General features: G+C 37.3%; 1 protein-coding gene across 5 annotated transcripts in view; it reads left to right on the top strand.

Moving 5' to 3' along the window:
- Positions 1–2,378: 2,378 nt before the first annotated feature.
- SMAD2 (SMAD family member 2) overlaps positions 2,379–15,147 on the top strand; it is a 98,051-nt gene continuing 85,282 nt past the window's right edge. For 3 of the 5 annotated variants that reach the window (XM_074279326.1, XM_074279324.1, XM_074279328.1), the window contains exon 1: positions 2,379–2,783. The gene's annotated coding sequence lies outside the window, so the exon portion shown is untranslated. Of the gene's footprint in view, positions 2,784–2,891; positions 3,261–15,147 lie in introns of those variants that run through there. The other 2 variants (XM_074279327.1, XM_074279325.1) reach the window with 2 other exon arrangements.

The following is a 15,147-nucleotide window of genomic DNA, read 5'->3' as shown; positions in this document are numbered from 1 at the left end:
TCTGTCATTCTAGTGCAAAGATCATTCTTCTTAGTAAACAGAAACAAATACAATTTAAGCAGTTTTGTCTTCTCTGTTGTACACCAACTGATGGACTCCAAGCAAAGGTACTTTTTCTTTTACAAATCTTTTTCTCCCAAAATAGCTTCAAAAACACTTTTTTGTTAATATTAATTTCAGCTGTCAGGTACAGCCAGATTTTAAGCTTTAACACTATTTTTACAAGACAGATCCTATGTTTATATTCAATATGTTATCTGGCCTTAATCCCATGATATTTTAGTCCATGACATCCTACCTTTCTTAAATTTTTTTATTCATTTAAATTTAAATACAAAATGAGAAAAAAAATTTCCATATACACAGAGAATATGAAAGGATTAAGTATAAAACAATAAATTTCCAATTTAAGAAAAACTATATAACCAAATACTATTCCTTTTTTTCAAAGCTACCCAGCATTTCTGTGATTCTTTCTAAGTTTTCTTTTCTCAGCAGTGCACTTTTTTTTTCTCTCTTCCCTACCCACAAGGGGACTCTCTTTATATACACACAATTCATAAATATGCATACCTATATACACATACTTATCTATAAACATACACATATATGTACATACATATACATGTATAGTCACATATGTAAGACCACACTACCCATATTTCTATTAGTCAGTTCTCTGGAAGTGGAGAGCATCTTTCTTCATAATGCAAGTTTTTCCATATTTTTGTATATCAACCAGTTCTCATTTCTTATATCATAGTCATACCCCAACACTGTTTTATACTACAGCATTTTTAGTCATTCTCTAACTGGGGCATCATTTTAGCCAACATGATAGGTGTAAGTTGACATCTTAAAGTTGTTTCAATTTGCATTGTCTAATTGATTTAGAACATTTTTTCACATGATTATAGTTTTGATTTCTTCATCAAAAACTGCCTGTTAACATCCCTTGATTCTTCATCAATTGGGGTGTGATTCATATTCTTATACATTTGACAAAGTTCTTTATATATTTGAGAAATAAGATCATAATTGGAGGATTCAACGTATCTTTTCTCGGAACCATTTGAAACCTTTCTCTCAATCTAGGTACGTCAGAGGATGCCAGATTTCTTCTCTATCTCTGTCACAAACAAAAGATATTGAGCTGGTTTGACTGTTTGTTTTTTCTTCTCTAGAGGTTTAGGTATTCCCTAAATGAAAATGGCAGAGTATGACAGGCTAGGGCTTCAGTCACGTCTCTTTACATTCCCATAGGGCAGATTATGCAACCCGACATCACACATTGGGAATAATTTAGGATAATCAAAATAAATGAGAATGAAACCCCAAAATGATGAACTAGGATTTTGACGATATTTTACTATCCAAGCTGATCAAATACTGCCAGATGAACAAGCTTAGTAATACAAAACTCAGGAGGAGGAAGAGGAGAAGAAAGAGAAGCAGCAGAAGAAAGAGAAGGAGGAAGAGGAATTAGAGATTACTTTTCAAAGACTGAAATTAGCGTGGTAGTGGAGAGCAGCGAAGAGAGCCCCTCGTGCTGGAAGACCTGGATTCTAACACCAGCTCTGTGATTTACTGCTTTGGAACTTAGACCGGATCCTTCCCTTCTCTGGGCCTGTTCCGTCCTGTGAAAGAAGAGGATTGGATCTCACGGATTCTGAGATCCCTTCTTTCAGAAAGCCAAGGAACCAAGGAACTCTTCAGCAGTAGAGCTGACAAGAGACCCACACCCCTACCTCAATTATGATTGAGCCCCGCCCCTCTATCCCAATCTAATTTGCTCTTGGAGGTGATTTTATGCCCGCCTCCTCATTTACATGCAAGCCCCTCCCGACTTTTGACCACGCCCCCTTTCTCTGTCCCATTTGTCTTAGAGGGTGATGGGGCTTTGACTTATTACCCTTTTGCCCTCCTAGTCTTCTCTCCCCTGATGGTGGGTTAAATGTCTGTGGGAAGGAAGAGGGATCGGCCCTAAAGTAGCTCTATCCCGAGATGACTTAGAGAGTGTGAAGGGGATGACGACCTGAGGAAGGGGCGGAAAGCCAGCGGGGCTGAGGCAGTGGGTGGGGTAGAAACATGGACCAGTACTTTTGTTGGGATTATTTTCCCTACGCGGCAGGTTACTGTATGTTTAGATAGATGCTGTCCTTTCCTCCTCCCCCACCTCCCGTGAATCTCCAGTATACGCGGGCGAGAGGAATCAACCGAAACCGCTGCCTTCTGACCCTTCCCCCACACCACCTCACGTTCTACGGGGGAGGCGGGACCCATCAGCTTGCGACGTTTCCCGTCCGATTCAGGGAACTCGACGTGCTGCGCACACCCCGACTAGAGCAATTTCGGATTCGTCGAAGTCGCTGTCGATCTGGTCGGGTGGGTGAGGAGGGTGTGGCGAAGAGGAAAAAGCGAAGAAGGTGTTAGTCCGCAACTCTCTCTCCCTCGCGCACTAGAGCTCCCTTCCCCCGCTCCCCGCCCCCCCCCCCCAATCTCCCGAGCGCGCGGAGCGCTCCTCACGGCCGGCGCGTTCCTCACGCCCTAACGGGCGGGCGTCGGCGCCAATCAGCAGGCGGCAAGGTGCCAGCCCCGGGGCTGGACCGACGAATCGTCAGGGCCCGGGGCCCGGGCTAAGAGGCGGGTTTTACCCGCACAGCCGCGGCGGTGGAGGAGCAGCAGCAGCAGCAGCAGCGGCAGCACCCAGATAGCCGAGTTAAGCCATCGAGTGCCGAGCGAGCGATCCTGCAGCCGGGAGTTTGATTCGCTGCGCGGCAGCGGTAGGTAGCACAGACGCGCTGGGGGCAGGGAGGCCGCGAAGGCCGGCTTGTCCGTTGTGAGAGAGTGTGTGTGTCCGTCTGCGGGCTCGCGCGTGAAGGTGGGGAGGAGGGGCGAACGGCGGGACACGCACGTCCCCACGCCCTCCCCTCCTTTCCCCTCCCCTCCGGTGTGGGCGGACCGGGCGGCGGCTCTCTTCCCCTCCCCCCTTCGAGACCCCTCCCCAATCTGCGCCTCCCCCTCCCTCCGCCCCCTGCTACCCTCGAGTCCTGCTCCTCCTCGCCTCCGGACTCTCCCTCCTTTGGGGGAGGGGCAGAGGGGGAGAGTGTTTTCAGTTCCGCCTTAAATCGACCATTTCCACTCCCCCTCCCCCTTCCCTTCCTCCCTTCTTCCTCAGACCCCTTCATCCCAATTCGAAGAGGAACAAAAGGTCCGGGACCCCCGGATCCTGCCCTGGAGGGGCCGCCGCCTCCGTCGAGGTAACCCCCTCCCCAACCTCCACCTCCGATAATTCGGACTGGGGGCAGAGATGTGTTTGTGTTTTGCTGTAGTCTGTGCTCGGATCCTCCTGTAGTGGGGGTGGATGGAGGGGATCCTGTGTGGGGTGTGATTAATACCGAGAACCGGCCGGGGCAGGCAGAAACTAGTGATTAAAGCGCGATGGGAAGGGGCCGAATGCATCTTGTGCTGCTTGCGGCGAGCGCACCGACGAGGCCCGGCCCGTTTCTGTCCATCATGCAGGTTTACTTGTAACTCTTCTACTCCGTCCTTAAAGATGGGGAGGGGGTGTGTGGGGGGGAGAGTTGTTCTAGTAGTAATAGTAGTCATCGTCGTAATAGCAATCGTAGTGGTGGCGGTGGCGGTGGCGAGGGCTGCATTTTAGTTTCCTTTATTTCATTATCTGTTGTAAAAAAACAATAGTGTGATGTTTTACTTGGAATTTCGTCCCCTTTCCAACTGATCATCGTTATCCCTAACGAACATATTAATTAACAGTAAAATTATTCTCATTAGATCTACTTTTTAAAGTTAACTGTTTTTGAAAGTTACTGTTCAAAAAAGCATGCTGATTTGGGAAGCTTGCAGCATGCCTCTATCACTTACCATTTAGGTATATGTAGTTTCTAAAGCCCTAGCACCTTTTAATATTTGATTTATTAGTTATTCTATTGATCCCGAACAAAGGGAACCAATTATCTGGTTTTGTGGCTACTCCTGCTCTCTCTCTCCCCTCACTATCTTTAGAAGATCAGTGTCTAGGTTTGGAGTAGATGCTTATGGAATTGTTTTATGAATTATGGCACACTTAGACTTAGTCCGAACAGAAAGGAACGTAGTTCAACCCCCTTTACTTTTATAGATGAGGAAACTGAGCTCCAGAGAGGTTGACTTACTGAAAACCGATTAAGTTGTAAGCACTAGGAATGGGATTCTGATGCCAAAAGTCGACTTTTCCTTCTCCTGTACCAGGTTCTGTATATTGTGTATTTACATATAGGTGTGTAGACATGAATATAAATAATACATATGCAACGTGTACTATGGGTATCACATACTTTATATACCAAAATCCTTGATGTGTTATTTTTAAAAAATTTTAAAATTATTTGGAAAGGTCATTGTTATCCAGATTTATCAGTAAATCTTGGCTTTAAAAAAATGCAGTGACAATTTTATTTTACTTAATTTCAAGAATCCTAATGTAATAACAAATTTGGCCTGGGGGTAATTCAGTCTCTCCCTTCCCTTTGATTTCCTTAGAGAAGAGAGCAGTGTTTTATTTATTTAAACCTATTAAGAGTGGAAATAGTTTAGCTACCCAACTGCATTTTTTGTTTTCTCCCCACAATCTGTCTTATAAAAAAAAAAAAAAAAATGTAAGGACCAATACTTGAATTGGATCCTAAATGTATCCCTGGAAGAGAGGCAATTGAGTCCAGCTCCTTCCTTTAATAGATGAGAATACAGGAGGCCTAGAAATTAGTGATGTCGTTGCATAGGTACTAAGTGGCACTTAAGTAATCGATTTCATTTTACCTCATAGTCATTTTTTCCTTTATCCTGGAAGTTTTGTAGATCTTACTGTGGTGGGATTAGGAAATTTTAAAATTTTTATAATTTTTCATTGGGATAAGTTGATAAATATAAGTCAAAAGAGAAGGAGAAGTAAGGGAAACATTCTGAAATAAGAATCACAACCTTTTTGTGTATAGTTAAAATTAGGACATTTAAGGAGCCTTTTTTAGTTGATAAGAGTATATAGATTTCCATTTTTTTTAATGATATAGGAAATCCCATTTTTCCCTTGCCTAATATCCTGCCAACTCCTCAAACTTAACATTTCCATAACTGAACTTCCTCCTGCTTCTTAACTTCTGTATTTCTATAGATGGCACCAACCATCTTCTTAATAATGTAGGCTTTTAACTTCAATTAATTTCTTTCAATAGAAACACAACCATTTGGTTGCTAAGTCTTGTTAATTATTGACATTGTTGCATCTATCCTCTACATGTTTCCTTTGTACTACAGTAAGTGAGCCCTGTTTTGAAGTCCCCTTGTAAAAACTTTTTTGTTACAGTATCTTCTCTGGCCTTTCTGCCTTCAGTAGGTTTGTAATCTAACCTTCCCAGTAATTTTCCCAGTGTCTTAACTTTGATTAAGTTCTTTCTGCTCAAAACCTTAATTGGATCCTTATTGTCTATTGAATAAAGAAAGTATAAATGAATAAAGTATAAATGTCTAATCCAGACCCTCTATAATCTGGATCAAAACTATTTACCTTGTTTTCTCATGCAACTTTGTTTCCTATGTTCTTTTGCAGACAAACTGGACTGTTCTACATCCCTATTTTTATTCTCTCTTTTTTAGAATTCCCCTCCCTCCTTCATTTAGGGTGAAAATGTTCACTTGTTCTTTGAGCATATTTTATTCAATTTGAGTAATTACAGATTCACAGGGTTTAGGACTGGAATCTTTTCATTTAAGTAATGAATAAACTGAGTCCCAGAAATGTTTAATGGCAAAGCTGGGATTTGAATCCAGCGTCATTGACTCCAAAACTTAGCTCTCAAAAAAATTATGCTAGATGATGGGGAAACAGAAAAAATGAAATTAATCCTATTCTCAAGAAGCTAAGTTTAACATCTGACATATAATTACCCTCCCTTCAAACTGAATATATATGTACATATACACACATAGAATATACAAAATAAAGATATCTAATAGTTATAAAATGACCTGTTTACTTAAACATGATAATCTTGCCAATTATAAATATTACTTATTAGATGGAATTTGATCTTTTATACCTTGTCTTCAGAGTCTATTCTAGAACCTTGCATATAGTGCATGTGGATTGTTGATTGGATTTAATAACCTTGTTTTTAGTTATTCAAACTAATGCAGAAATATGGGGGGTTTAGATTTGTGTACAATCTCTTTCTTGAGACTTTTCTTTAACAAAAAACAATACTGTTTATATTTGTTTTATTAAGTTTAACAGAAGCCCTACATATGTTTTAAACTATAAGTGGAGCAATAGGAGTGGCTTCCTGCTTTTCAAAGACATTCCAGTACAAATCTTTTTTAACATGACCAAAAAGTAAAGTACTGTCATTTCAAGATGAGTTTTTTTTTTTTTTTCTTTCCCATTTTTGGGGTATAAATATGTTAAGTTGCAAGAATTTTAAATGTTGAAATTGAATGTCATTTTGTTAAAGTCCTTCATTTTTTCTTTGAGAGTGGAAAAATAGGAGCTGAAAAGGGACTCAGTTTAGCTTTGAATAATTTACTGTGCTATTAATGCATTTTTAAATTTTGTAAATACTTTCAGTTTTGGTATTTAGTGCCAAAAAGTTTCTTTGTTCTTTTTCTGTGGAGCTAATTGAATTTTTATTTTGGACATATACTCTGGCAGATGGGACTTGATCCATATTGTTAGAGCATTTGGGTTAGAATGAAGGGACTTGGCATGTCCTTTTCAAGTTCTTTGGGCTTAGTCCTGATGAGGAGAAGCAGTCAGAGGGTGTTTTTTTTTTTTTTTTTTTTTTTTTTTTTTTTTTGTTTGTTTGTTTTGTTTTGTTTTTTTAGGAATTTTTTTGTGAGGAAAATGTTAAGACTGAGAAGTAACAATTGATTTAAATCCTAGAAAGCTGCCTTAATGAAAAATACAGACTTAGACTATTTTATTTTTGCCACAATGGAATTAGAAAAGTAGAAAATTCATTATATGTTCACTGAAGATCTATGTTAAGGGAATTCTGCCAACCTGTAAGTGACTAACGAGGATATATAGTAAATTCATTGCCTGGTATTTGCCTGCCAACACTTGCTTCCCTTATTATTCTTGCCTGTCGATGAGTTCATCATCAAGCCAGAGATATTTGCATCAGGTGTGCATGTATTCTCACAGTATCAGTTGGATTCATTATTATATATCTTCTGTGGGAACACTTCTCCAGTTTTATAAGGAAAATCACTTGGAAAACAATATGATTTGCTTAAATTTGTTACAGTTAATGTTTTAGGAATCCACTTCTTTCTGAACAGAGAAATATTATTAAAGCCAAATTTGCCAATTCCCTGGCCACAAACTACTTCATAAAAGGTGGTCTGTGGAAGAGAAAGAATAAAATTTGAGACGGTTTTTAGAAGAGTGCTATGTTAAAAACCAATCAACCAAAGTTTTGAATAAAATTAGATTTTTTTGGATTAATTCTACATTTTAATTGTGTGTCCTTTTCAAATAAGATACAATTACACCTCATTTGCTTTCAACATAGCTGTTTTCACTCTTCTCCACCTAGAACATCTCTATAAGTAAGCAAAAGGACTTTAAACCAATAAAGAGGATGTGACAAAGTCCATGCAAGTAACCTTCATTTAATTATGAGACATCCCTCAAGCTGTGACCTGGAGTTAATTTTCTTTACACATAGTTCTAAAAAACCTTTATTGCCTAGTTTTCAAGAACAAAGAGAAATTATAATGAGAGACAAGAAGGTGGGTTTTGGAGGAAGAGGACATGGGTTCATATCCTTGCTGAAGCAACCACAACTTTTCTTGGCTTCATTTTCGTCATCTGTAAAACAAGGATTTGGAATAGATAACCTTCCTGCTCTAAATATATAAGGCAAGAATTTGGAGATTGCTTAACACAAGCATTAGTAAAAATTGTCAGTTGATAGCCTATATAAGGAGGAGACCAAAAATCTACATAGCAGACAGAACTTAAATATTCATTTAATAGTGCAGATTTTCCAGAGCATTATTGTAGTGTAATTTGGTATAATTGATGCTCTAAGATGGTGGCAAGGTCATCAATTTAATACTTAAACTCCAGCTTTCTGAAAAATGCTGCTTTCTAAAATAGTTTATTCTCTAAGGGTTCTGGACAGCCAAAATGTTGGTATATTATTTGTAATTACAGTAGATTGTTTCTGCTCAGTGCAAGGCATGTGCTTGGTCCTCCTTGCCATAAATAGCAAAAATTTGTTATATTGTCTTGCAAGTTATCATTGTACCACACCAAGAATTCTTAGTCTAGTCCCATAGAAAAAAATACAGTTGACCTATGCCACACATAGCCTTTATGAGATAGAATTCTTTCCTGTGTGTCTTTTTTAAATTCTTGTACATATATGAAGAAATTGGCTCATACAGTCAGACCCTGGGATAAATAAAAATTATATATCAAACAAGTCTGGACCTGAACTTGCATGGACAAGGAATCATTCCTTTTCTTTTACTTCTTCCTACATCTCTTTACCCACTATATAATTTAAAAAAACAAACAAACAAACAAAACTGTTTATTAAGCATTTACTACAGAGAAGTGACTGTGCTAGTCATACAATAAAAGAATTCTTTTATGAATAAGTTGTTAACTTGTTCTAAATTTGAGCTTAGATTCTAGTTGTAAAGAGAGGTACACAAATATAATACAAATTAGAAAAGAGAATCTGCATAGAAGAGGTACAAGATGCTTTTAGCTAGAAGATAAAAAGTGAAAGGTCTAGAAGGATCTCAGCAGACAGTGAAGATAATAGTCGAGGGTTATCCAGGTAACTTCAGCAAATAATATACTAGTGAGAAAAGATGGTATATATTCTGGAAATGGTAGATAATCTGGTTTCACTGGAATCTGAAGTAATAGAAGAGGAGATAGGATAATGTTGGGAAATAGATTGAAATTTTGTTGTGGAAGGTCAGATTGAGGAGTTCGAACTACGAGGAGCCATTGAAGATTTTTAAATACGAGGTGGCATGTATGTACTATGGTGACTGTTTATGCAAGTTAATCTAGCCCATATTTCCATCTTATCCTTTTTCCTGTTACAAGTTTTTTCTAAACCAAATGCTCCAAATGCTAAACCAAATATATGGGAACAGAGTTTTGCAAGTAGTCTTTAAATCCATCAGTATGTACCCACACTGTCTGAAGACCAAGTATCTTCCACTCGCATATTACTGTTTTTCAGATGTAGTAAATAATGTTTTACAGAAGTAGTAAATTACAAATTCATTTAAAAGTATTAATGAATCCATTATTTTCTTGTTGGCATGTTTTATTTTGTTTTTTCATTTAAGATATCCTAACAGAGTAGCTAAAAAAATTTCGGGATCTGCCATATTATTTGATGTTTAAAAGAAGTCCTAGGTACCCTAAAGGTACCTAAAGGATTCCTTTAAATTACTTCTTTGGTTGTTTTTCAGTTGTACCTAATTCAGGATGACCCCCTTTGAAACCATCTTGGCAAAAGTACTTTAGCCATTTCTCATTTTACATATGAGGAAACTGAGGCAAACAAGGTTAAGTGACTTGCCAGGAGTCAATGTAGTTAGTGTGGGAACACAGATCACGACTCTTTCCTTATTCCTGCCCTGGCAATGGCATCTACCTGTCTTTTGAACTACATAGGCATAGGTGAAAGTTCTGTCTTCCTGAAAAGCTTCCTGGGACATGCTTGATGAGAATTTGAAGGGAGATTTCTAGAGCTAGTTGCTAGAGAGATTTGGAGAAGAAATGGTTGGAATGTGGGAGGTAACTAGTTAAAAACAAAAATTTATATACCATATGGGATTGCTTTGTTAATAACACCTCATTTTCTAGTGCTTTATAGTTTATAATGTAGTTTCCCTAATGTTGCGAGTAGTCATCTAAGTAGTGCTATGTTCTTTGTTCAGAAAAGGAAAAAGGATACTCAGAAGTGATGATTTGCTCATTGTCATAGAACTGGTAAAGTCTTGGGTATTTGTCTAAAACCCTGTGATTTTAGAATGCTTACAGCTAAGATTATTTATGCAGATTGGGGCTGGGTTTATCTCCTTGTAATTTCTGGTCAGTAGTTAAGCTATTGTTAATGACAGTTAACACTTAACATAGTTAATGATAATTCATACAAGTTTTGCAAAATGTATTCTCATAACAGATGAGAAAATAGCCTCTGAAATCTGTATTTGTCCAGGGATATAGAGACAGTAAGTAGAACCCCAGTTTGAATCCAATTTCCTTAGCTTCCTATATTTCATGCTGTCTCATGCTAAAGCATTTGATACTACAAATAATATCAGTAGTAGAAAGTGGTAGAAAGACTCTGACCAGGAATAAAAAATGTTGAATCACTGAATCACTTAAAATTAGTCTAAAATGAAGCTAAAATAAAATTCTAACAAGGCATGACTTTTTTTTTTTTTTTTTCTGAACAAAGCTTTTATATTTATTTTTGTTTTATTTTTAAAAATTGCCTGTGGTTCTTCCAGCTTTGGTTTCCAGTTGATACTCTCTACCTTTCCCTCTCACTCTTTCCTCCCCACCACTTAGTGAAAAGCCTAGAGTAAGAATTGATAAATCTGCTTATCTAATGCTTTCTACTGACTTAGAGATTATCAACTACAAATACAGCTAATATTTTTGCAACAGCAAGCTAGAAGCTTTGTATTTCCTCCTGAAAATAGCATAGTGTTCTACTCACAGTTGGCTACTACTAAATGTTTATGAATTTGCTGATTGATTGGAAAGGCATATTGGAGCCTGGAACAATGTTGAAATAAGTACCAGTCCAATTCTTTTATTCCTTTACCATATCTACTCTTAGTTTTCAATATTAAACATTTAATTTTGGTTTGTAAGTTTTGAAATTGTCTTCTTAAAACCTTGAGGACATACTCATAAAAATTGTTAGAGAGTTTTATGTCTATTTCTGTTTAGGCTTCTAGGACAGCGTGCTTCTTGTTGACATGAATGTATTTTTAGTGTTTAATATGTCTTAAAAATTTAGGTATTTTTAAATTGGAGAATTTTGAGCTAGAAGAGATTTTAGGATTCCTTCAATCCAATAATAGTAATACTAATTAACATTTATATAGTGTTTATTATGTGCCAGGACTAGCTGTTTTTACAATTATCTCATTTGATCCTCACAAGAACCCTGATTCCTGTTAATGGTCTCCACTTTATAGATGGGGAAATAGGCAAAAAAAGTTAACTTACTCTGCTAAGGTCACAATGCGAGGAAGTTTCTAAGGCTGGATTCGAACTCTTCCCAGAAGAGGTCTCTATCTCTGTAACTCTTTACTGCCTCTAAAACATCTAAGTGCCATTATGCTACAAGCTGAGACTACAAAGACAAAATGAAAAAATACTCTCATCTAGGAGCTTGCTTTCCACTGGAAGAGGTCTAAAGCAGATTGTAAATGGTTTGTTTTGTACAGCATATAACTATCAGAATAATCAGGAAGACTATCCTTTTTAGGAGGCAATTGAGCTGAATCTTGAAGTTAAGTTGGGGATTCTAAGAAGCAAAGATAAAGGAAGAAAGACTTTTCTAATATTAGGATAGCTTGGACAAATGCACGGAGGTGAGTTCTGATATGATTTGGGGTCCAGGAAACAGCAAGTCAACCAGTTTGTCTGGCACATAGTCAAATCAATATCAAATCAAAAATCTAATAAAGGACATAAAAAGAGGATAATTTGAAATAAGCCTGAAAAAAATGGAAGCACATTTAGTAAGTTCTCCCTATAAGCACTAAAACACAAACAGAAAATCAAGCCAGCCTCTGCTTTCAAGGAGCTTATGTGTAACACATAAGAGAGTTAATGTTCATGGCAGATGGAAAAGAAAGGTTGTTCTTATGCATGGAAATTTAACAAGCCAAATGGGAATGTATGAAAGACTCAGGGTAATAGTGACAGTACAGATATCCTCTACTAAGAAGATAATAGTGAGTTGAGTAGAAGGGAGTAGGAATCTGGAATATTTCCAGCATAGATATAAATCTGAGAGTTAGTATCTAGGTGACAGTGGGCATCTTTTGGTGAAATTTGGCATTGAGGAAATACTTTTTTGCTGCCTATTGATGGGCTAGGATGAGGAGAACCCTGTTCATGTAGCAGCTAGTTTGTTTTTTGCTTTGCTAAGGCAGTTGGGGTTAAGTGACTTGTCCAGGATCACATAGCAAAAAATTGTTAAGTGTCTGAGACTAGATTTGAACTCAAGTCCTCCTGACTTCAGAGTTGGTGCTCTATCCACTGTGCCACCTAGCTGCCCCAGCAGCTAGTTCTAATGAAGGTTTTAAATGTCAAGGTGAAGAGTTTCTATTTTTATCTGTTTTGAACCATATTCAAGTTTTATACATCATTGTTAAATTGTGGAGCCTATATCGAAATACAATATTTTAGTAAATAAAGTCACCTTTAGTAGAAAGAAAAAAGTTCTGCACTTTCCATATAATCTACAGAATGGATATTTGGATATTGTATTTTTATTTTTTTGATCTATATGTTGAATCCCAAATTTTTAGTAAACTAGAATAATTATTCCTATCTGATTAAAGGGAACTTTGGAGCATTGTGAACATTTTCTATTTTCCCTCCTCTGACTGAAATAAGTATTCTTTGATTTATATGGTGCTAAAGGAATGGATTACTTTATAATAAACTTTGGGTCTTTGGACATAAAAGGAAGAGGTGGTGAAATAGTGAGGTTTGGTGCTGGACTTCTAGCCCTATTTACAATTGTTAGGTGATTAAGCTCTTTGCCTTTCCTTTCACTCCCTAAATTCATGATAAAGATTATATAGCCATATCATTTATCTTAATACTGTATCCTCTTTTTTTTTTTTTTTTTTTTTAAACAAAGTAGGTTTCCCTATCAAGGTTGGAATTATAGTGATCACTCATTTTACTGGGCCATTTTGGCCCCTTTTAGGCAACTTGTTAGCTCTCTACTGCTAACTCAAACAATCTGCTGCTTCAGCCTTCTTTAGCAGCAGAGGTTACAGGCTTGGTACCATCAAATTTTCATATAGCTGCTACTATATCTTATGGACACTTGTACTTTTTCATCCTCCCTGAACTTTCCTGTTAGAATGTGAGCTTCTTGAAAATAGGGACTGTCTGAATTTTCAGGTTTTATCCCTTGTGCTTAGCACATAGTACTTATTCATTTGTTATCTCTGAAGTAATAGGAAACCTTTACCTTCCAATAAAGGTTCTTGAGCACTTAAATGTGTTAGGTTTGGATTTTAGGAAGAATAGTTTCTGAAGGTGAATTGGAGAGGAAGTATATACTAGGAGACTAATGAAAAGTCAGTTAAATTATCCAGAAGGAATATAATGAAGGCCTTGTAGGAGATATTGTAGCAGTAGAATTAACAAGACTTGGAAACTGGCTTTGATGTGAAAGGAGAGGGAAAAGTTCAGGATGAACACTGAGGTTGAATGACTTTATCATGGGGTGGATGGTGGTACCCTCAACAAGGGTATTCAAGAGGCAGTGATCCAAATCAGAGGAGAGGCCAGTAAACTAGTGTAATGCAAAGGAGCCTGAGAGAGCCATGGTCAGTAGATGGGCAAAAAAAGATTTTTGGATTGGTGGTAGTGTTCTGGAAAGTCATTTGGAATTATGTAGTAACAACTATATACTGTTTGATCCAGAAAGAACTATACCTTTTGATCCAGAGATCCCAATGATAGTCCAAATTAGGGCAGAAAAATGAACATTACAGAATGGTTAAATGTACTCAAATTTGCCCTATTTAATGCTATAATTATGTTAAATGTGGTAATTCTAGTACAATAGAAAAAAGCAATATGAATTCAACTGTGATTTCTTGATGCTATAATTGCCTCCAAGTTATTGACAAAAAGACTCTATAGACAGCTAAAGCATTTATAGAAGCATTTTTCATGGTAACTAAAAATTGGAAACAAAGTAGATGCCCATAGATTGAGAAATGGCCAAAGAATTTGTTACATGAATGTGATGGAATGATACTATGTTGTTATGGGCCAGAACTTGAAACAAGTTTTGTACTTAGTACTTAGTTCACACTTTAAAGGAGTTCACACATTAGACTTCACACCTTTTAGAGAGCATATATAAGCATATATAGAGAGAGCATATATATTCACAAGCCCACTAAAGAACAAGTTTGCTCTTGGACTTCTAGGAGATTTACAAGTCAGAAACCCACAAGCCCACTCTCTGGGAGGAGGAGTCAAGATTCATTCCAACTTCCACCTTTGTGCTATCTGGAGACATTGGGAAGACAAGAGGCTGAATCTGGCTACAAGAGCTCTCAGGAACCAAGGAGAGGGATAGGCCTCTACTAAAGCTAACTGGGCCCCAGAAAAAGAGACAAGACTTTGAAGAAGAAAATAAAGGATCTGGACTTTAACTCCTGGCTGCATTTGGGATTATTGAACTGAACTGAAACTAAGGCTGCCTCCAGAAGCTCCCCAAGAAACCTTCTCCCAGGGAACGATTACATTTTAGAGAAGAGAACATTACACTATGTATGCCATAAGAAATGGCAAGCATGTTTATAGAAAAGCTGAGAATAGCATGAAAAGACTTATATGAACTAATATAGAAGGGGAAAAAAGATTAAAAAAATAGATAGATTACTTTTATTCAAATGTTTAAAATGAATGCACTTAGACGTATGTAGTAATTAATTTCAGAATTTCCTGATACATATCTGGTAATAGTAAAGAATGGTAAGATGAATTGTAAAATGGGAAATGTGTACGTATGCATATATATACATGTGTGTATACATATATAAAACACATGTTAGCAATATACATCATTTAAAAAACAACAAACACAATTTTGCAGAGCAATTCTTTATAAAACGATACTAATCATTTCTTCTCAATTTAAATAATAAAATTAGCTTTACCTTGCTAAAAAGAAATATGTCCTCTCACATTTTGTATATTGCTTCAGCTTGGTAATGTGTTAGACATAGACACACCTATTCTATCAGAGTAGGCATAATTGGGACTGGTTTTTGGTTTGGATAGCTGAATCATTAGCCAGATTCCAACTTTCCAGACCCCTGATTGTTATT

The sequence above is a fragment of the Sminthopsis crassicaudata genome, chromosome 1 (genome assembly GCF_048593235.1).
Source record: "Sminthopsis crassicaudata isolate SCR6 chromosome 1, ASM4859323v1, whole genome shotgun sequence".
Lineage (NCBI taxonomy): Eukaryota > Metazoa > Chordata > Mammalia > Dasyuromorphia > Dasyuridae > Sminthopsis > Sminthopsis crassicaudata.
This window is presented reverse-complemented; position numbering and strand designations above follow the sequence as displayed.